The sequence below is a fragment of the Pinus tabuliformis genome, chromosome 2_1 (genome assembly GCF_031772625.1).
Source record: "Pinus tabuliformis cultivar Carrire ecotype Pingquan chromosome 2_1, CPIR1, whole genome shotgun sequence".
Taxonomy (NCBI): Eukaryota; Viridiplantae; Streptophyta; class Pinopsida; order Pinales; family Pinaceae; genus Pinus; species Pinus tabuliformis.
Window position 1 is genome coordinate 675709980 of NC_142299.1, and position 22344 is coordinate 675732323.

Here is a 22344-nt window from a genome sequence, read left to right on the forward strand (position 1 = left end):
CAAAGGGCATCAAATCATAGGATTTATGGTATGAAAAGTATATAATTGTCTTGTATTTCATAATTTTATAATTCTCTTTATTATTAGTCTAATATTTTCTTTAGCTACCGAATTAGGATGACTTTGCAGCTAATGTCTAATTCTGCAGCCAAGTCCATGGTTTGATAGGTTCCAAGGTCCTAGTTGGAGAGCGAAATATATGGAAAGGTGGCGATCAATGCACTCAATGATTCCCTCTTACCTTCATGAATCAGATTGATAAGAGAAGCTTCCAGTTAAGTTGTAAATGATAAAGTCAACTCTGTCAGCTATAACAGGCAAGCAATGAAAGATATATATACACCTCACCATTTTATTTGTTAATAGAAAATCACGAGTGAATTTTGTCGTGTTATCTTTTCATAGTTAATTTTAGCATTCTATTAGCAAGGTTAGGCATAGAGCTTTGAACATTTAATGATACGGGCTGTATAAAAATACCTCGCAGAAGACACAAACACAATGATTTTATATGCACAATGAATACTTAAAACTCTATTTTTAATTCAGTTTATGAAGAACCTTTTATCTTTAATCGATAGCTTGACTACATCCTTCTCGTGGAGGGCCCCCTCGAGTATTAAGGATTTTTATTCATCTTTAGTAGATATAATTTTCGTATAATTTCATAAGTTTTCTAAGTAGATGCATTTTTATTTTCTTCCAGATTCACATTATGATTGCTTTACTAATCATCTCTTTTGTTTATATATGCGCATGAATAAAGCTTAACAATAGTGATAGGAATGATATGATTCATACTTAGACAGTACTTTATTTGCCTTATAGAACAAAGGATTTATTTGCAGACAAAATTATATGTTATATTTCAAGGATGAGTGATTTATAAGTAATGAGAAAGTTTGAACATATTTAAGTATAGATTCAATCTATTTTGGTTTTCATGTAAGAGTGTGTTATATTGATAAATGAGTTGATTCTTGCAAAGCATATTTGAGATATATAGCAGAGTGTGTGAGTTTAATGAATTAAATTTCATTCTACAAGTGTTAGATTGATTTAAAAGTCTGAGATTTTTATTGGTTGTACTGTGGATTTCATAATTAGATATAATTTTTATAAGAGTGCAATTAATTTTGATTTACAAAAGGTGTGGGATTGATTTACTTTTATGCAAAGTTGTGAGATTTTCTTTGAAGTAGAGTGTGATATTTTCCATAAGTAGTCTTCGATAAAAGAGTGTGATCATTTTATTTTCTAGGAATAATTTCTTTGCTCATGTCATTTCAATAACTTAATTTAGAATTTATATTTCGATAACTCAACTTAATTTAGAATTGGTGTGAAAATCAAAGAATTCTAGTATATATAGTACACTTACACTTCATCAGTTTACCAGCCTTGGACGATAATTTACGCAAGTAATTTAAGGTCAATTAAATTACCAAACACTTCCTTCTCTTGTGTCAAGCTCGTTAAAAATGAATAAGGTCCCTTGAGCATAGTTATTTTACTATGTCAAGCTTGTTAAAAAATGAAACATATCCCCCTCCAATTTGAGACTTTGATTAGATCTCGTAAATTTCGAGTCGATTCTTTCGCTTGATCTCATAAATGAACCTTCATTCCATCCGCCTATTAGTAACTAGTAGTCTACTTAGTTGAATGAAATGAAGCTTAGGGGAAATGTGCCTAGAATTGATTTATTATGCTAGGGACATGAAAACTTATCTCATGCATAGTTTTTCTTTCTTTCAAGCTTGTGTTAAAATGAAACCACTGTCAAGCATAATTTTTCTTTGTTTCAAGCTTGTGTAAAAATGAAACCACTTTCAAGAATAGGTTTTTCCTTTGTTTAAAGCTTGTATAAAAATGAAACCTCTTCTCGTGATTCCCATTTTTTATCATCCTGTTTCTACAAGATAAGCCTTGGTTTTCTCATTCCATCTCCACCATCTTCTTGGACAATTGTTCGCTTTCACTTGGTGTTTTACCCTTTCTTGAGGAACTTTTATGATGAGTGGTCTTATTAGCCTGCCTCTTGACCTCTACATGTTTTGAGTACTTCCATCATGACTTAAACTAGTTACCACCCTTTATATCACTTGTTCCTCTAGGAATGGTCCTCTTTAAGCCCTTTTATGACTCTGAAAATATGAAAATATTAACTAGCACTTGAGTTTTCAAACTTTTTAAAGTAAATGAAAAGATGTCTTCCCAACATAAGTTTAACCCTTTTTTGGACTAGATAGACTATTTACAAAAAAAGAATACTTTAGTTGCACATGGCTAAAAGGTTCTCTTGGTTATTGTTTTATGCATTTTCAGGTCCAAGAGATAAATTTACAAAAAGGAACATCTTGGAGTTTTCTTTTTCACCTCTTTTCAAACTCTCTAAACATGAAAAAGAAGTTGAGTTACACCTTTGCTGGACTCATAAAATTGTTAAACAATGTTGGACTCATCAAGCATGACAAGACTTAACCACTGCCTCTTAGGGTTCGTTAAAAATACTTAGAAGGATTCATATGAAGGATGAAATTATAGATCAAGAATATGTTAGCCTCCTCAAGCTTGTCAAAAATAAGAGAACTGGCTAAAAATGGTTGGGGAATTGGGAAAACAAGGCATAATACCTATTATTGGCAGTGAGTCACCCTTGAACATGACACTCTTTCACTTCATTTCTGTGACTGCTTTGGGTTGGAGAATCTTCTTGCCTCTGTGATGATTACACCTTCACCATGGGTCTTTGAGTCAATGTTGCCAACTCCATATTATTGTCACCGATATGTTCAAGAGGAAGTCCACCCTCAGCTGACATATGCTATAATACCATAAGCCTCACTTCATGTCTACCACTCCTAAACCAACTTTGCATAATTCCATTCTATCTCAAATATTGATTCCCATTTCATGTCGTTGAGAGGGGATACATCAAGGCCCTCCTACTTATGGTCACTTCCTATTGACATCAACACATTATCCAGGAAGTTGAATTAGAAACTCCCTTAAGTGCCTTGGATCTTACATACCTCAATGGAATGTTTCCTCACTTTCGACAATAGGTTCTCATCATTGGCCTTTGACCGAAAGATTCTTTGTGGGGTTTGACTTCATCTCATTCATCCACATCACATAGATTGTACTATAGTACCATGAGGACCATTATAATTATCAGTGGTTCCTCTTGCATATGTTAATGACTTACATCATTGATCGGTACTCAGATGGTGTTTACCATGTTGTGCTCTAACTAATTTATTCACATGGTTAGGCTTGTTCTATCAAGTGATGAGGTAGAAGATCCCAAATTTAGTTTCATCGACCCGAGTTGTGATTTCAGGATTCATACAAGATCACAAATTATAATGGCTATGATCATTTAGAAAGTCATCCAAGCATGGGCCCATCACCTATCATCAGTAGACATGACTTTATTATTGTACATGTAAATTGGCTTATATGCTGATTATGGGTATGCCTAACTCAACAATGATATCATGATGATTATGTATTGTAATAGATGACGATCTCAACCAATCTATTATTGATCCTAAAGTGTCACATGGTAAAGCACTTCATTCCTCAATCACTTCTTCTGAATTTCTACTTTAGGGGTTAATATGTTATAGGTCATTTTGTCACAACCAATCAAATGGATTGGAAACTAGATTAATCAACATCCAATGACACTTTGGACTCATCCCCTACAAGAATTATAGGTTCAAGAACTTAAAAAGCTCATTTTTGGACCCATCACACTTCTCCATGCACTATTTTGCGGTGTACACTTAGTAATTACATTGACCAGTGCATGTTTTCTTTGGTGCAAGTGAGATGGCCTCTATAATTTAGTAAAAAATAAAGAATAATTTCAAATCTTCTCTTTCTAGAAGCTTCCAAGGTGGTTTTAACCATTTACTATTGATTGAGATCTCAAACTCCTATGCTTATTTTTGGACCCATCACACTTTCCCTTTGAACAAACTACAATGTTGTAGGTTCTACACTTAAAAAATGTTCTAGCCAACACATGTTGCCTTTGCTTTAGGTATGATGGCCTCTAGAATTTGGTTAAAAATAAAAAATAATCTCGAATCTTCTCTTTCTAGAAGCTTCCAAGGTGGTTTTAACCATTTACTATTGATATAGATCTCGAACTCCTATGCTTTGGGTCTTAACTCTTGTCCATAGAGCTTATCCTCCCTCATATGTGGATCAAGTCCTATATTTGTAAATCCCAAACCACCCCATTTACCCTATAAATTTACTGCCTCCCATGGAGTATTGGTTGGCTTTCGGAGACTCTTAGTTATGCCCTCATGCTGTTTCTTTGTTCCTAATGATCCATTATCCATCCATGCACTTGATTTGTAATTGAAATATTTCTTTGTGACAAGGGAAGGAAATGATAGTTGGGAGATATCTACAAGGTCAAGATCTGTAAAGAGTTATATATCTCCTATATCCATTAATTCAAAAAGTGCTTTGTTTTCCTACACTTATGTCCCATTGATGCATATGTATTACAATGCCTTCTTGACTCATTGTTCAGAGATGTTAGTTCATGCTGTTTTTATGTTGTGGTGTTCTTGCTTGTTTTTGTTTTCTTGCAGGTCCTATTTATAACATTTGGATTTGGAGTTAAAGCTTGCAAGCAAGGAGAAGAGGAGAACTTACGTTCGACTCCAGGTAGGTCTTTCCTCCATGTTCTAATTTCTCTAAGGAAATCATAAGTGTTTGTGTCATTGTTGTTTCTAGATCAAGACACTATATCTAGGGAGTTCACTTCTATCTACAAAAGATAATTATCTGTCAAACATGGTAGACCCTTCTATGAAGGATAGTTATGACCTAGTCACCAGTTTATTAAGGAAACCTACAAGAATAAATTATGTCCATTGTTTTCCATTACAATAAGCATGAAAATGTCTTGCAAGGTCTATTTTCACTCCACTTTATTGGATTTTTTTGTTTATAAGGATGAAATGAAGGATATGAATGCTATCAACTATTGGGTAATTTAATTGTGAGTTAAATTACTTAGCATTAAATTATCAACCTAGGTTTGTATACTTGTGAAGCACACTTGTACAATATACGCTAGGAAATTGACTTTCAATTTTAAATGTGAATCTAATCTACTGAAAGAAATTGCAAGATTGAAATAGAGCCCTACTCATGAAACGATATCCAAAATGAGCATACACACTTATGAAAATCTCAAATTATTCTAGAAAGGCAATATGATTTAATCTAAAGAAAACAGTGATTCTAAACTAGAAAGAACTGCAATTTTAATCTAAGTGAAATGCAAGAACCATTATAATTTATGAAGAATAAATGAAATTCTATTCTATGAAACCAAGCTATGAAAGGCAATTGGATTCTTGTACTATGAAAGCAATCAACTTCTTATGCTAGATTCTTATGCTATTCTTATGAAATCTTTTAAAGTTCTTACCTAAACCTATTTTATGAAAGCGTTTTAGAATGTATTCTTAAGTCTATTATATATTATATTCTAATGAATACAAAGAAAGATTTATTCTATGAAATCAACAGAATATATTATATAAGAACCTAATCAGAAACTCTATTCTAGGAAATCACTTAAACTCTATTAAAGAAGTCACTGAATTCTATGCTAAGGAAAATAAAGACAATCTATTCTATAAGAATGAATAGATGTTATTCTAATAGATTGAATTTAAATATCATTTATCTATGAGATCAAAGTAAACTTGAATTCACTGGTGTGTATGTTCAAAGTTCAAAGTTCATTCATGTCTGTACAATATCTAAAAATTTGAGACTAAACTAAATGCAAAGGGAAAATATTAATAACAAGAAGTGGCTAATAATTGTTTTTGTTATTTTCAATGGTTTATTTAAGCACTTATATCTGTAGAAGAAAAAGAATTGAATGAGAAAAATACAATGCGTAAATGAATCAAAGATAAAAAGAGAAAATGATCTAGTTTGCATAAATGAAAACTAATATAAACATGTACTCAACAAGGGGCCCTCCTAGGGTGCATAAGAGATGGAAAACTTAGAGAATTTATTGATCAATAATCAATTCCTTTCATGAATGCACAACCATCACAGATAATTGTATAACTAAACAATGCGCAAAATTCAAAAGTATTCAAAAGTAATAATAACATCTGAGCATATTGAACATATCCAACACATGTTCACTTCTTAGTGAATACTTTTATAGTGTTTTAAAAGAAACTAATTGTGAGAAGCTAGATCTATGATTCAACATCTTAGTGTTTGATTTCGATTAAAGTTCTAATTTACATGATTTCCTATCAAGGAGGCGAATCATGTGAATAAAGACATCACCATCCTTCAAATTATTTGTTTCTTCATGATCTCTCTCACTTGATATAAAATCAGGCTCGATTGATACTTTATGGATGCCTGATATGCGCCATGTCATAGTTTGCCTGAAAGTTTGACTTTGATATTATGGTCAACTAGGATTCTTCTACTTGTCCTCAATAGGTCTGAATCCATGTAGAAACCATTTGGCATATTCCCATGTGCTTTAGATGATCTGTCTTGCACATAATCTATTCAAACCTTGGATTCAACTGCAAAATTTTAGTGAGGCTATTGAATGTGTCAAATTCGGTAACTCATGAAAATTAAGTCAAGTTTAAAAAGTAAAACATATAGAATTAAGAGAATATTTGACCTTTACCTTATTCATGATTTATGTAGCTTTTATGTCTTTTTATTTCAAGATAGTAGTGTAGTAATATGAGGATAGGTAGCAAAGGATTGAAAGATAAGGGTCAAAAACTATAAAAAAGGATGAAATTCTTGTGGCCCAACATTCCCCCACGCTTAGGGTTTTGTATGTTCACATGTACTTGTTGGTAGAAAAAATTCAAAATTGTTGTAGCATTTATCTTTAAATAACTATTTTAGAGGCTTGGATTAAAATTTCCAAATTACTCTGAACTCCTTTCTTTTGCATGGAAATTGACCACTTGGGTTTCTTCATCAATAGTTTGGCCTTCAATCCTTTAATTTTCTATTGGAGCATCTTGTTGTATTTTGTGATTTTTAAATTCTTTCGATACCAATGATATAAGTGTTTGAGCATTCTGACACTTTTTTCTTTGAGCAACAAATTCTCTCCTTTTACATGATTTCCTAATACTTCAAGTTCAACTATCCCCCCTTTAATGTTTTAATAATTTTGTGTTCCATATGGAAAGGAATGTTATCATCTTGTAGAGGGCTATTGAATGTTAGAACATCATCAGTGAATTTTTTTTCAAAAGAAGGATTTACCTTATCCTAATTGATTCTTTTTCTAACCATTCAAAATAATTGCATCACATGCTTGTTGTTGAATGATATCTATCTTTAGACTTTTGTTTTTAGAACTGGTGGCACTAGTGATTTTGAGTCCTAGAGGTATATAACCTCTGATGAAGATTTTTTTTTCAACATGCTACTTGTAATTCTTTGACACTTCCTTCCATGCTCCAACTCTTTTGTCTCTTGAGAATTTTTCCTCTTGCTATTTTTCTTTTCTGGCTTTGGAAAAACAATCATGTCATTTTTTGGGATTCAATTGCGTTAAGTAAGTCATTCATCTATGACCATTTCCGTGAGAGTTAGTCATAACTAACTAATTTCTCATGATTTTTGAATAGTCCACTTAGCACTCATTGCATTGGGTGATGCTCACAGGGGTGAAGAAGTGGGATTGAAACTAGTGAAATAAATCACATAGCGTCAATCATCACTTCCAGGGCTTTCACCTGGTAACCAAGACTTCTTGAGAGGTCACCTATCCTAGATCGCCTGTGGCTCAAACACACTTAACTGTGGAGTTTTCCCCACAATCAAGCCCACTTAGCTTGTTACCCCATTTGCAAAACCTCAGCAAGTATTGTGCCTCATGAACCATTCAATTAGAGTTCCCTTCACTCTTTTGAATTAAGTATTGGGGGTGTTTGCAGTGCATTATATTAGATGTCATTTTTTTGGATTCAACTGCGTTAAGTAAGTCATTCATCTATGACCATTTCCATGAGAGGTAGTCATAACTGACTAATTTCTCATGATTTTTGAATAGTCCACTTAGCACTCATTGCATCGGGTGATGCTCATAGGGGTGAAGAAGTGGGATTGAAACTAGTGAAATAAATCACATAGCGTCAATCATCACTTTTGGGGCTTGCATCCGGTAACCAGGACTTCCTGGGAGGTCACCATTATGGGGAAAACTCCATATTTAAGTGCAATTGAGCCAAAGGCGATCTAGGTTGGGTGACCTCCCAGGAATTCTTGGTTACCGGGTGTAAGCCCCGGAAGTGATGATTGACGCTATGTGATTTATTTCACTAGTTTCAATCCCACTTCTTCACCCATGTGAGAATCACCCGATGTAATGAGTGCTAAGTGGACTATTAAAAAATTATGAGAATTAGTCAGTTATGACTACCTCTCATGGAAATTGTCATAGATGAATGACTTACTTAATGCAGTTGAATGCCAAAAAATGACATCTAATATAATGCACTGTGAAAACCCCCAATACTAAATAAAAACAATGATGTTTGGAATATTTTCTTTAACTTCTTTGGTCAATTTTGATAATTTTCCCTTTCATTATTTGGCACTCTGCTTCTTCTTAAGCCTTCCTCTTGCCAGCTTCATTGGAGTATCTAGCATATCTTTGGTTCATTTATATTAAGATTGTCTTTTAGTGGAATTTTTGTTGTGGTGAATTTGTCTATTTCTTTAGTATAGATGTCCCATGTCTCAACTACATCATTATTCTTTGTTTCCTGCACTAGAATTTATCCATTTCATGCATTTTATTTCTAAGGGTTAGGGTTTGGGGGAACCCTACTTCTCCTTTTTCTTGTTTTTGGAATTGTTTCTTCATATGAGATTTCAACAAAGTGATTTCTCACTAAAAAATATTTCCAATTATCATTTTGGGATTTCAATTACACTTCAACAATGATTCAGACCAATCCATGATGATAAATATCCCTGTCAACATTTCTTGAGTTTCTTGAATATTAAAGGCCATTTTCCTCAATCTACTTAGCAAATAGTATGAAAAATTTAACTCTTTACCCTTTACATAGTGCAACATCAATCAAGCTTGAGAAAACAAGATGACTCCATATATGCCTTCACATGTAAAAATTTTCCAAAAATAAAAATAAAAAATCAAATTATGTCATTTCCTTTTTAAAGGCAGATATTGGAATACCTTTTCTAAATGCTGAGACATCCATGTTTGGATTTTGTAGGAAGCACTTCCATGATTCGTCCGTAATTTTCTAGCATTTGAACATGTTTTTTCAAATTCTTGAGAGCCCTGTAGCCTTTGCTAAGACTGATTCCATCACCTTCAGTTTAATGTCTCCAATTTTGGCCTTAACTTCATCGAAAACCTTTGAAAATTCTCTTGTGACATCTTGGTGTAGTGGCTACAACCATCCTCCAAAATTTTCCCTTCACCTATTTTGGAGCCTCCCTACCAACCTTCACATCAGCTTTCCTTGCTTCATCAAGTCCTCAAGCTTCAGTGCCTTTCTTTCTCAATGGAAGCCTGTCGATCAAAATTTGATCTTTTCCCTACACAGGCTGCTCACCCGGACTTGCTCTAGCTGCAGGCTGAGTAGCTTCCCCTTGAAAATTACGCATTTTTGGAGGGCAACCAACCTTCCCTCCAGAAATTGTGCAATCCTCTCTGATAGCCTACTGGGCTCTAGGATTACACAATCCTGCTAGCCAACCCTCCCAATAGGATTTGTGAAATTTTCCTAGTAGTAGGTTGGTCAGCCCAAGATTTGTGCAAATCTGGGTAGCAGTCAGCTGCTCAACCCTTAAATTATGCAAATCTCCTGGAAAGCCAGCCCAGCTCCTAGCCAGAAATGTGCATTTTTCTCCAGCAGTCAAGCAGTCTCTTGCATGTGTAACTGAGTTAACTAGTTCCCTTCAAGATTGAGCAAAAGAGAATGCATGGGTTATTTCTCCCAAGGCAGCATGCAAAGGCATCCCTTGTTTCAGGGATCTATCTTTAGCAGTTGGAGGTTACATGCAAGGAACAATTTAGAAACCTCCCTCCAAGTGTTGCTTCCCCTAGATTTGTGGCATGCGCGTCACAACCTAAATGTTATCAAAACTCATCAACCGAACGCAACATAGCTCATTCCTCACCTCAAACTTGTAGCTTTGATATCCCACATCACATCTAGGAGCAGTCGGCACATTTAGCTTAGTTGTTTTGGGTAAGTTTGCTTCCCATGCCTTGTGCTACATTTCTATCATTTTTTGTGTATTCGCTTGTGTGAGTGTTTTTTTCTTGATTTTTTTGAATGTTTGTTTCCATTTACATGTATTCCAGCTTGTCCTAGCTTTGTTTCAATTTTTGTTGCTATCTCACTTCTTTCGCATGCATGAAACTGTTTTGCATGGACGTTCGACCAACTGGCGAATGACCTCACCCACATGCATGTTGATCTATTTGTTGAATATTGCATTCATGTTTTGCATGCACTATTTATCACATCTGCTATCACTTAGTGTTGCCATGCATTCATTGACTTAATTGCTTTTAGTTTCCCGTCAGCGAGATGGGCCAACCTTGGCCCGGGCTCTGCTTTCACCAAGGTCACATTGTGCAATCTGAGAAAGGAAGGCTCACCTTCCTCTCCAGATTTGTGCCTTCCTGCCCAAAAATAGACTCTAGCATTGTTTTTCACATTTCTGGAGGATAGTGGTTGCTTGGCTCAAGAAATTGTGCAAATTTGCCCTTGGGCCAGCAGTCCTTCCTAGCTGGAATTGTGCAATGCGCAATCCCAGCAGTCAGGAGCTAGATTAGATTGTGCATTGCAAAATTCCAACAGTCAGTTAGTCTCTCAGCAGCTCAGAATGTACCTTGTGCAGTATTGGCAGTTGCTCTCCCGACCTCTCGGCCGAAATTGTGCAAGCTTCATGATCATTCACCCAGGTATGTTGCAAGTCAGTTCTCATATTCATTTTAGTTTTCGATTGACAAATTGCTTGTTATGAGTGTTGCCATGTCTCCAGGTATCGCAGGTGTTCATCTACCTCTCAGCAGTACAAGTATAATGAATTTTAGGAGAGAAGAGATGAAGACACCATTTAAAGCACGATTGGGGATGTAGTCAATCAAGTGTTGTTGGCTTATATGGGCCTAACCCAGGTTGAGAAGAATTATTTAGCTAAGCAAATCCTGCAGCTATCGGCCCTTTCGACAACAGTCCGCAGAGCGCAGACTGAGGTCTCACCCGAGGTAGCAGGGGAGGGTGATAGAACCAGGTTTTTTCACCCTTGGGGTGTCTAGATGTGATCTAGAGGGTTTGCGCACCGTTTCGCAGCATCGTGCTGGCTTATTTTGCGTAGATCCTAACTCAAAACACTCTTTACTAGTTATTAGCGTGCTGTCTACAGATCTACTCTATGTGATGAAGTATTACTTAGAATGGTCTTTAAGCAAACATTTATTAGCTTTACTCAGTTCGCATACTTAGATTAACCACATAAAACATATGTGCATAGATCAAACAATAATATCAATCATTCAAAAATATAGATCTGTGATGCTTCAGATTAACATAGAATTATCAAAGCAACTTATCTTTATTTACTTTCTTCACCAATACATCCAGATCTGCCCTGCGCACTTAGCTGCAGGGGTCCACGCACATAGCTGCGGACTCTTCTAGGCCTCTGCGCACATAGCTGCAGAGCCTCTATCCACTTCCCACACTCTCGACTCGGACTTATCGACGCGTACAGATCATTCTTCCTCAAAAACCGCTTACATTAAGATCATAACCAAAACTTAGCTACCTCTACCCATAGATCCTTGCTCTATTTATACCTTTCCATGGACCGTGATCCATGGGCGGGCCGACATAACTTACATTTCTTTAAATTACTTTCGGGCAGACTACCCTTTGACTTTGACCTACTATACATCACGCTCTGCACTTCTCACAGAATCTTTACCTTCACCTTTCCCAAAATTGTGGGCCTCGTGCCCCATGACCATTACGTGGGGCTTCCGCTACCCAACAGTCCCCCAACACAATCATTGTGACTCGTCCCGAGTCACTTGGATGGTGCCGGGACCTTTCCCCAAAGGCCGCTGAGCAACTTCTGCATCTCGGCAGTCTCTGCAAAAAATTTGGCTGTGAGCCTCTATACCTTTTCCAAGTGTGCCGTGGAGTCATCCCTTTCACCTGCATCGGCCTGCTTTGTCGCACGTACTGACTGCATCTGTGCACTTAGCTGCAGGGGTCTACGCACAAAGCTACGGACTCTTCTAGGCCTCTGTGCACACAACTGTAGAGCCTCTATCCACTTCCCACACTCTCGACTCAGACTTACAGATGTGTATAAATCGATCTTCCTCAAAAAGCCCTTACATTAAGATCATAACCAAAACTTAGCTACCTCTACCCATAGAGCCTCGCTCTCTTTATACCTTTCCATGGATCATGATCCATGGGTAGGCCGACCCAAATTACATTTCTTTACATTATTTTCAGGCGGACTACCATTTGAATTTGACTTACTATACATCACTCTCCACGCTTATCGTGGAATATTTACCTTCACCTTACCCAAACTTGCGGGCCTCGTGTCCCATGACCGTTGCACTGGGATTCTGCTACCCAACAAGTGTCTATGAGCTTGCCTACTCATGAAGACATCAAGTTGTTAGTGGACAAGGACATCAAGAAACAACATCATAGCGAGCAACATCATGAACAACAATTGAAGGTAGCATACCGAATGCAACGAACACATCGAATGAAGTGAACATAGTGAATGCAAGAGGAAGGTTGTTGACAACATAGAGGTGGAGAAAAGTTGAAATATCAAGCAGATTTACTAATAATGAAAGAAACTTTGGAGACTCAGGTTATGAAGTGATGGCATGACATGAAGATTGCGTGAAGGTAGAAGACGGAACAAAGAAGGAGTGGCATGTGCTGAAGAAGCAACTCAGGAAGAACATGAAGCTACACAGACAGATGAATGAGTTGCAGCAGGAACATGAACAACATTGGGTGCAACATGCACTCATGGATGAAACTGCGCCTATACAAGTTAAAGATCCATCTTAGTAGATACCATGGAGCAAACATGGTGAGCAGTGTTGTTGACCACATGCAAGGGATTCAACAGCATGCATGTCATTATGCATACGAATGCAACCCAACCCATTCAGCACACTCACCAAGGTGAAGACAAGAAGCAAGTCCAACTAGACCTGAACATGTACTTCAACAAGTTGATGCACATGACCACTAGCACACACTTGAAGATCAACACATACACCATGCATCAATGTGTTGTCGGTTCAGACACACCCAAGAAGACCATGTGCATGTTAGTAGACGAGTTGGATGAAGGGGTCGAGCCAATGCATTGGTTGCAACGGAGGCAAGAGTTCGCTTCAGCAAGATATCACCATGAGGTGCATGCACACCATCACAGACGACCAAGCTTGGCATCAGCTCACCACCTTCACCATCACAACCATGTCAAAGAGTTGGTCTCATCACAGTGGACTGAGTGTTAGTGATGTCTTGTAAGGCTTGCTCAAGCCATGTTGTCTCACATGAGTACATGTGCATTGTAATGTTGAGTCATGCCAAGTGTAGGTCAAGTGTCATTGGTTGGATGTAACAGTCATAGAGTAGGTGAAGAGTCATGAGGGTAGTTGAACTATCACAAAGGGGAATGTCAAGGGTCACCCCACCCTTTGCTATAAATAGTCCCTCATAACTCATTGTAAAGGATTTTGGTCAGCCAAGCTTCTACTAAGACTATCTTGAAGAAGGCTTGGACAATATTGTAACGCGTCTTAGCTTCTCCACTGTACAGAGCTAGTACATCTCTTTGGAGGAGTAGGCGGATGTGGTTGTAACATTCCACTGCTGGGGCTAGTAGGTTTACATGGTGTATTGTATGATTGTGACTTACACTTCTTTAATAATAAGAGCCAACACATTTTCATGCATATTTTTTTATTGTAGTTGGATTGTTCCGGTTGCCTTAATGATATATGTTGTTTAAATTACGTACTTGTATATGAACTAATTTGTATGCAATTATATGAATCTTGTTGTTAATGTGTTTCATCTGTTGTTAATGTTTTCACCATCCTTGTCTATTGCTCTGCCAAACATCAGACAAAACTTTCTCATGAACCTTGCTATATCAAGCATCACACTCGTCTCAGACTGATCCGTGAGTGTTGTTTGTGTTATCTTACCTTGTATATTGTGACTACCGCATCCTAGTGGACTACTCCATCAGAAGATGTGCATGTCCTTTGTGTGGTGTGTTCCTAGCCGAGTTGGGACTGATCCCTTTCAACTTGGAACTCACCTTCACCTTCCTCTCCCTTCGAAGTGTTGGAACCTCTCATACACATTCCTTGACTCTCTGCATCAGTCACACCCTTGCTACTGATAGAGTTATCTTACTTGCCTCTGTGTGACATCACGGTCATGGAATTACCTTACGACCCACTGCTAGGACTCCTACACCAAACAATCTGAGGTCTAATTGGGACTTCTTACCCGGGAGATCCCCTTGACATGTTGGCAGGTCTAGCAACGTCAACACATCTGCATCATAACCTTCAAACTTCTTTAAAAAATTCAACCATCTAGCCTTTTGCAATTTCTTTCTAACCTTTGGATAAGAAGATAGGAACTTTATTCCTTTAGGTTCATGATGGATTATGATACCCATGGCTATAAGGGAAGATTAACCTCATAATCACACTTCAAAAGTTGTTATAGGGAGCAGCGAGAGATGGATGGAATGGTTTGTTGAAATGAATGAGGATGATGACATATAATAATGAAGGGACTATTATTATGATTCTATGTGGAAGTAGAAAAATATGATTCTCCCATAGTAATTACCCATAATTTATTTATTACAAACTTCTTTAGTTGTGAAATAGGCTTTTTTTTTTTTTTGTATTTTCTAAATGGGATAATGAGTCTTTAGATTTATGGAGTGGGGGCAAAACATGGATTTATTTATGTTGCAAACAATGTTTAGTACTGGGGGAGGGGCATGCATTAGTATTAAGGATAATTCTAACTTTTATGTGAATTTATATACTCCCATTGAAACTTGGTAACCATTATGTGTGCATCCACCATCATATCATGTGCAACAAATTAATTCATCACATATACATAGACAAAAATATCATAAGCAGTGAACAAATAGAACACAAAGGATTTAATGTGGAAACTCGGAAGAGAAAAACCACCAATATTTGGTTATTATGATGCAAATAAAATATCCTACTCTATTTACATAATATGTCATTATGATCCACCGCTCACAGGAAGCAATAACTCCCTTATATTGTTTTTTAGAACCCACTAGCAGGAAGCCCCAACACCCTTCTTGGTAGACACCTGATCAAATTACCATGAAGCACCAACCCCATTGATTTATGCAAGAACCCATTTGCATGAGGAACCAACCTCCAAGCTCTCTTTGTACATCCACTAAATGGAAGCTCCAACTCCTTGGTTTTTAGGCTCCAACCCACACTCAATAATGAACTCTTTGCTCCCTGTAATGGCACCCATTGACCAAATTTTAGCTCTGTGTTCATAAAATTGGCACTTTGATATGGCACTCAATCTGCCTGATTTTATTCTCTTCTCATTACCAATTATTGGCCCTCTACAATTCTCAACAACATTCTCTCAACCTTTTCCTCAATCTATCCAACAACACTCTATTTTCTGCACTTGGCCCTCATACAATTAACACTCACCATCTCTCGACCATCTTCAACTCATTAATTCTCAGCCCCTTCTGAGCTGCACTCTAATGCAAACAAATCTCTCCACATAACTCATAATAATACTACATTCCACCCTCACACATTGCACTAATGCAATCCACTATTTTGTTCTTTTGCTACACAAAGAACGATGCTAGAACTTCTATAAACTACACTTCTCAATTATTCTACAACATGGAACACCATCCTCTTGTTAAATCATTTTTTTCTTGGTATCCTAGAGGATCCCAATAGCTTGCCTAACATGTAAATACTAGTAAACCTTTGGTGGTCTACATCCTGTCCTCCTCTCCGTAAACTAGGCCACAGTTGGGGGGTGGGTGGGGGTTGAACCTTGGATCTCTCAATTTTAATATATTTCATGTTACTTCGATCACCAATAGAGCTACTCCCCCTAGGTCTTTGGTTACATCATATTACTCAACCACCATAGTGATAATGACTTTAGAATGGTCCCTTAATGTATTTATCTTATAGCACAACATTAGTGCTATTAACTTCCATGCATGGATTTTATGAGCTTGAACTAATCACAATACTCCCAAATCCATTTTCATTAAGATTTTCATGGAGTGAGAAGCACTCAGGTTTGATTCAATCTATTTGAACCATGTTGCATTATTTCATTCTATAAATCACGGTTCTTTGTATCTTATTCTCATGGCCTCGACAATTGCCAATAACTCCAAATATTTCTATTTAAGGCTTTGAGCATTTGTGTGGCTTCCCATGTTATGATTAAACTGTTTTTTTGTGCTTAGGTTGAATCACCCATACTATGAAAAGAGATACATTAACACTCTACAAATCATGGTCCTTTTAGCCTAGACTATGTGTTTTCTATCATTGCCATTAACTCCATTACCACCTATGGTGCACTACCACTATATCTCTTACTAACTTCCAAATACGACGATCTCCCCTTTATAATCATCATATTTCCCTTTTCAAGTATTTTACGTCATGAAATCAAGATTTGTGTCCTAGTCATCATTAATATCTGTATTTAATATACTTTGGCAAGTTATCATATTTAAAAACTAACAATATAATCATTAAGTGTCTTGTCTAGTCCTTTCTATATATGTCGAGCATTATAGTGTCAATATCTTATTGTGTCTATGAGTCCCTTGGAGTTTTCTCCCTAGCTTCTGTATCAAGTCCCTTTACTTCCCAAGATGGTTTTCATCATCCTATTTGCATTGTTTACAGTGATCAATCATTTGCTATGGGTAATCCTTCTAAGCCTATATTTCCTCTTGGTTTTTTTGACCCCCTGTTAATGGTGCTGGACCCGCCAACATTTAGGGGATCTCCCTGATATGAAGTTCCAACTAGACCTCACACAGTTTGGAGTAGGATTCCCAGCAGTGGGTGGTAATGTCATGCCTTAGATGCAAAAATGCACAGAGGGAAGTGTTAGTGTTAGTGTCTGCATACTTCCATCAGGGATCAAATATGCTCTTTGCATTGTCATTTTAGGTGTCCCATACTAAAATTTTCACATCATTCCATTAGGTCATGTCAAGCTGATCCACTGATGGTTGTCTTCTCTTAAAAAATTGAATTTCCCCTTCATAAAGTATACTTTCTGACCCTTCTTCAGTTCAATTATGGTTTCATGGTCAATTTGCAATCATGTTCCATTAGGTCATAGGGCATGTTTTCATTAGGTCTTAGGGTTTCATTTCCAAGGTCAAGAGCTTGCTTTTAACATGTAAATAAAGGTCAGCAAGGGTATGAGGATGATGAATAAGTCAAGCATGATGGCTTGTAGGTCATAGCCATTGAATAATTATCTTTTAACCTAACGTAACTTTCACCTCAAAAACATGTTTTTGAGGTGAAAATAGAGTATTTTGAGTTTATTTGTATTTCATATGTAATTTTAAGTCACTATATGTAATAACTGATCCCAGCTACACCAGAGCATCTCTCCTTGTTGCAAGACAAAGAAACACTGCAAAAAACAGTTCAAGTTGAGCATTTATCCACCTGCAAAGACACAAAGAAGAAAAAGGCATTAAAATGGAGTTTTCAAGAAGGACAAGAAACATTAGAAAGTGGGTTCTTCAAATGAAAAATCAAAATCTACTCCTATTTAAGCTCCCACATTTCATTTCTAAGTTCATTATTCTCATTGACAAGCAAGGAGTCAAAAAAGTGAGAAGAAGAGGCAAGATTGAGTGAGTTTTGGGCGAAAGAAGCTTGGTGTTGCGCTTCTGGAGAAGTGGAGCAGTGGCATTGTGCGTTGGCAGAGCGGTGCTATGCTTATGAGGTAGAGAGGTTGGCACTGTGCGTTGAAGGCTTGGTGCTACGCATTGAGGTTGGCACTGCACGTTGAGGGTGGCGCTGCGCCACCGACGCAACGTATTGAGCAGGAAGGCTAGAAAAGCCTCAAATCTTCCAACAAACTCTAAATTTGCTCTCTCTCACCTGCCTACAAGTAATTTGACATCCCTCACATTGGTTTTTGTTTGCATATCCACATCACAAAAATCATTTTCCTTGAGAAACATGAAACCCTAAAATGTCCCTTGTATGCCTAAAAACCCTAAACTATCATTGTTCCTCCTATCACTCACTACAACTCTAAAACCTATCCCTATTTCCCGATCCCCTATCCCTTTGTTCCTTTATCCTTATTTCATACTTCCCATCCCTTTTATCCCTCTTACCCAAGGGAAATTTCTCAAAACAGGCCCTCCCTCTCATTTCCTACTCCTTCATTCATTTCCTAGCTACAAACTCATCTCCGTTCCCCTCATTCCTAAAAAAATTTTCACTCGTTCCCTTCATACAACCTCAACTTTGCAAACATGGACCAAGAGGATTGAGACTTTGAGGAGGAGGCAAACACAGGTAGTGACACCTCAATAGACAGAGCTAGGCAACAGAGAAAACCACACAAGGGAGGCAGGATTATCAAAGAAGAGCCATCAAAACTTAGGGAATTGGAAGCCTCTCAGTTGGCTGTCACATGTTTCAAATATCTTGGCTTCTATGAGTTCTGTGAGTAGGTGGAGAGAGTTAAATACGACTTGCAGCTCACCAGACTCTTTGTAGCCCATATTCAGTGCAACAAGGTAACTCTTGCTGGGGTGCTGGGGTAACCTTCATAGTTTCACCATCCATCATTTCAGATGCCACCAAGATTCTAAATGTTAGGGAGAAGTGGTACAAGGCCCAGGACCTAGATGAACACTACTACGAGCCTTACATCAAACCCCAATACATAAATTATGTGAAGAGGATTTTTCCTTTCAGATTTCTCAAGGACAAGTATGTCCCAATGATGAAAATCATCATGAAGTATTTCACTTGTGAGGGCATATTCTCCAGGCTGTACACCTATCACATCAGGCTCCTCATGCATTTTACCAGGGTGAGGATGTTAAACCTCCCTTACTTCTTGTTCAGGAATATTGAGAAGATGGCTCATTTTGTCCAGAAGAAGCCATACCCTCAGCAGATGAGCAGCCTCTATCACTATTCCCTGATCAAGATCATTGTGCTTCATCATCTCAGTCTCCTCAACATCTCTTGGGAGACCTTTATTTCTCATGATATCTTCAGGGGTCCACAAATTCCTCCACTAGTGTCTCAAGAAGCAGGAGGACCTTCTAGCAGTGTTCAGGTGAAGGAGGAGGCCAAGGAGACTAGAATAGCTGAGGTTCCTATTTACATGACATATCAAAGGGGCACAAGGAGATTATTTGTAGCATATAGGCGAGTGTTTTCTCCACGGGAGGTGGAGGGGACCTTGCCTTCTTCTTCAGCTCATAGGCAAATGCTAGCTCCACAGGATGTGGAAGGGGCTTTGCCTTCTTCTTCAGCATAGCAGGTATAGGTGCAACAACTGCACAAAGGGAAGGAAAAGATGCCAGAGTAGAGTCTTGATGATTAGGAGGAAAGGTACTTTGACTTGACTGAGCATGATGAGTTGGAGCAGTGGTATACTCATCATGGAGTTGAAATCATTGACTTGGAGGCTCAGGACGAAGAAACCATCAAAGACATCATCATACAGGAAAAGGAAGCTTAGGTACAAGATTTGGTGGAAAATTTGGAGAGGGCCAAATATGTCATCACATATTTGGAGCAAGAAAACAAGCAATTGAGTGACAAACAAGTCCTCATGGAGCTAGAAATGCTCAAGATGAAACGACAAAGTGGCAAAGAGGCACCTGTCACTTTGACTCCTATTGAGAAGGAGATTGAAGAGGATAGAGAAACTTGGATTGAGAGAGTCAAATTTCATCTCGAGAAGTTGCTACAAAAGGCCAATAGAGACAATCAGATGATCAGACACATGGCCTGACATTATAGGACCCGAAACAAGATTTGCAATATGAGGGTCAAGAAAATGAAAACTGGGCGACTTAGGATCCTTGCTAAAGCTTCCTTAGCTAATCAAGACACTTGATGAGAGTGCTTCTCACCAATTTTTGGCAAATTCAGAAGAGTTTTTGTCATTTGCCAATTTTTGAATTTCTACACACAGGAAAATGGCCTAGATGTGCAGTGCCACTGGCGTTGTGCTTTTCCTAGGGGCATCCAATGAAGAAATGGTTTACATTTTTGGATTCATAATGATGAGGACATGCACCCTAGCAATTTTCAAAATTTTGGGGTAGAACTGGTCCACCAAAAGGTCAAAAAACACCCTAAAAATGACCTTTCTACCACTTTTTGGACACACAAAACAGTCTTGGAAGAATCAAGTTTTTAGGGGCCAAATGATCTTCGAATACAGAAATTCTAGGTTTTTTGGAAAATAGACTTGAAGAAATTTCTAATGAGCTATCATGGGCTCAATTTTGATGCCAGGAAGAGCTTTAAAAGTGGCATGAAATTGGTGCTGCGCATTGAGCCAGTGGCGTTGTGGGTAGGGCAGGTTTTGCTCAGGGTTGTCATTTTTCTAGTTTTTGACTAGGTTCTTGGATTCTCTCTCATAGATGATGATTCACCAGTATAAATGATGACATGGCATGTAATTATGATAGATAAATAGTGATAGAGGGTATATTCATTGCTTTAGAAGTTAGTTTGATCTCAAATGAATAAGTTTTTCACTTTTAGAGGCAAGTTGTTGATGATGCTTATATTCCTGTTTCTTGTTCAGTATTAGTCAGATTAGCCCCTAATATTAGGGATTCGACCCCTAAGGATGGGAGGAGGTTTAAATCATGTCTATAGCTTCTTCTTTTTTCTCATTGTAAAGGGTTGGACTCAGCTAGATGCTCAGACCTTGATTGTACACCTTTTGTAAGTAGTTTGGCAGGCAATTAATAAGAATTGCAACTATTTTTATGGGTCCATGTGGTATGAGTTTTAGTATAGTTTCTCCTTCTGTAATCATATTTTAATGTGTTTTTTATGCTTCTTTAATCATTTCATTGCTTCTAGTTGAATGTTTTCAAGTTGATAGGTGGAATTCATTGGATCAGTGCTCTGCCTTGGGAAACCATTCACCATTTCATGTTTTCTGCAGTCTAGGAAGGATCTGTGATTTCACATGCCCTTCTTAGCTTCTCACCAGTCTAAAACATCTCACCTCATCAAGCTCTTGAGTGCTAAAGCCTATTCCTACCTTGCCCCATTGAACACCCTGCAATTCTTACCTAATTCCCTAGACCTAAACTGTCTAGCTTCTCCTAATCCAAAGAAACCCCTACAAAATCCAATCAAAACTTCATGCTACTATACCTAGCCTAATATCCTTTACTTGATCCAGTCATTTTGGTTGAGATCCTTATGGAGAGAGCCCTCTCCCGGCCTAGTAGGGCTAGTTACTTGGCTAAACGTGGTTTGTGGTTCCTTGGCATGGCCTTCCTTCAGCCTGAGGTTCAATCCAGGTGATAACATAGTGGCGACTCGACTGGAGAAATGAAAGACTAATCACCCCAGTAATATCTTTCATTTGAATTCTTAAGCTTATGGATGATGAGTTTTAGAATTTACTAGGTTGAATTGGAAAGTTATAAAGCAATATATAAATCTTTGAAATTTGAGCACACTAGCTTCGAGAAAGTACACTAGGGCCAATCCTGATCCAAATCCCACCCCAGTAGTGGCAAGTCCTAATCTGATTTCAAGAAGACTCAAAAGACAAGAAACTTTAGCCAGTCCCACACCTTCAATAAGAGTAGATTCATGCCCTGATGAGTGATTGTTTTTAGAAGATATCCCCTTTGATTTGTTGTTTTACCTTTCCCTATTCAGAACCAGGTCTGAAATTACACTTGATGATATAGTTCTAGATCCGGAGTTTATTGTAGACCTCGAAGTCCAAAAGACAAACCAGTCAATTAATGAGTATATCCTAAATTCCCCTCAATCATCCCTCACTATAGCTAAGATCCCAGAGCTTTCCGAACCGGTGTCCACTACCCTCAGTTCATCACTATTCCCTTCAACATTTGAAGTTCATTTGCAACCACCATTCATACCTGCACTTCCTC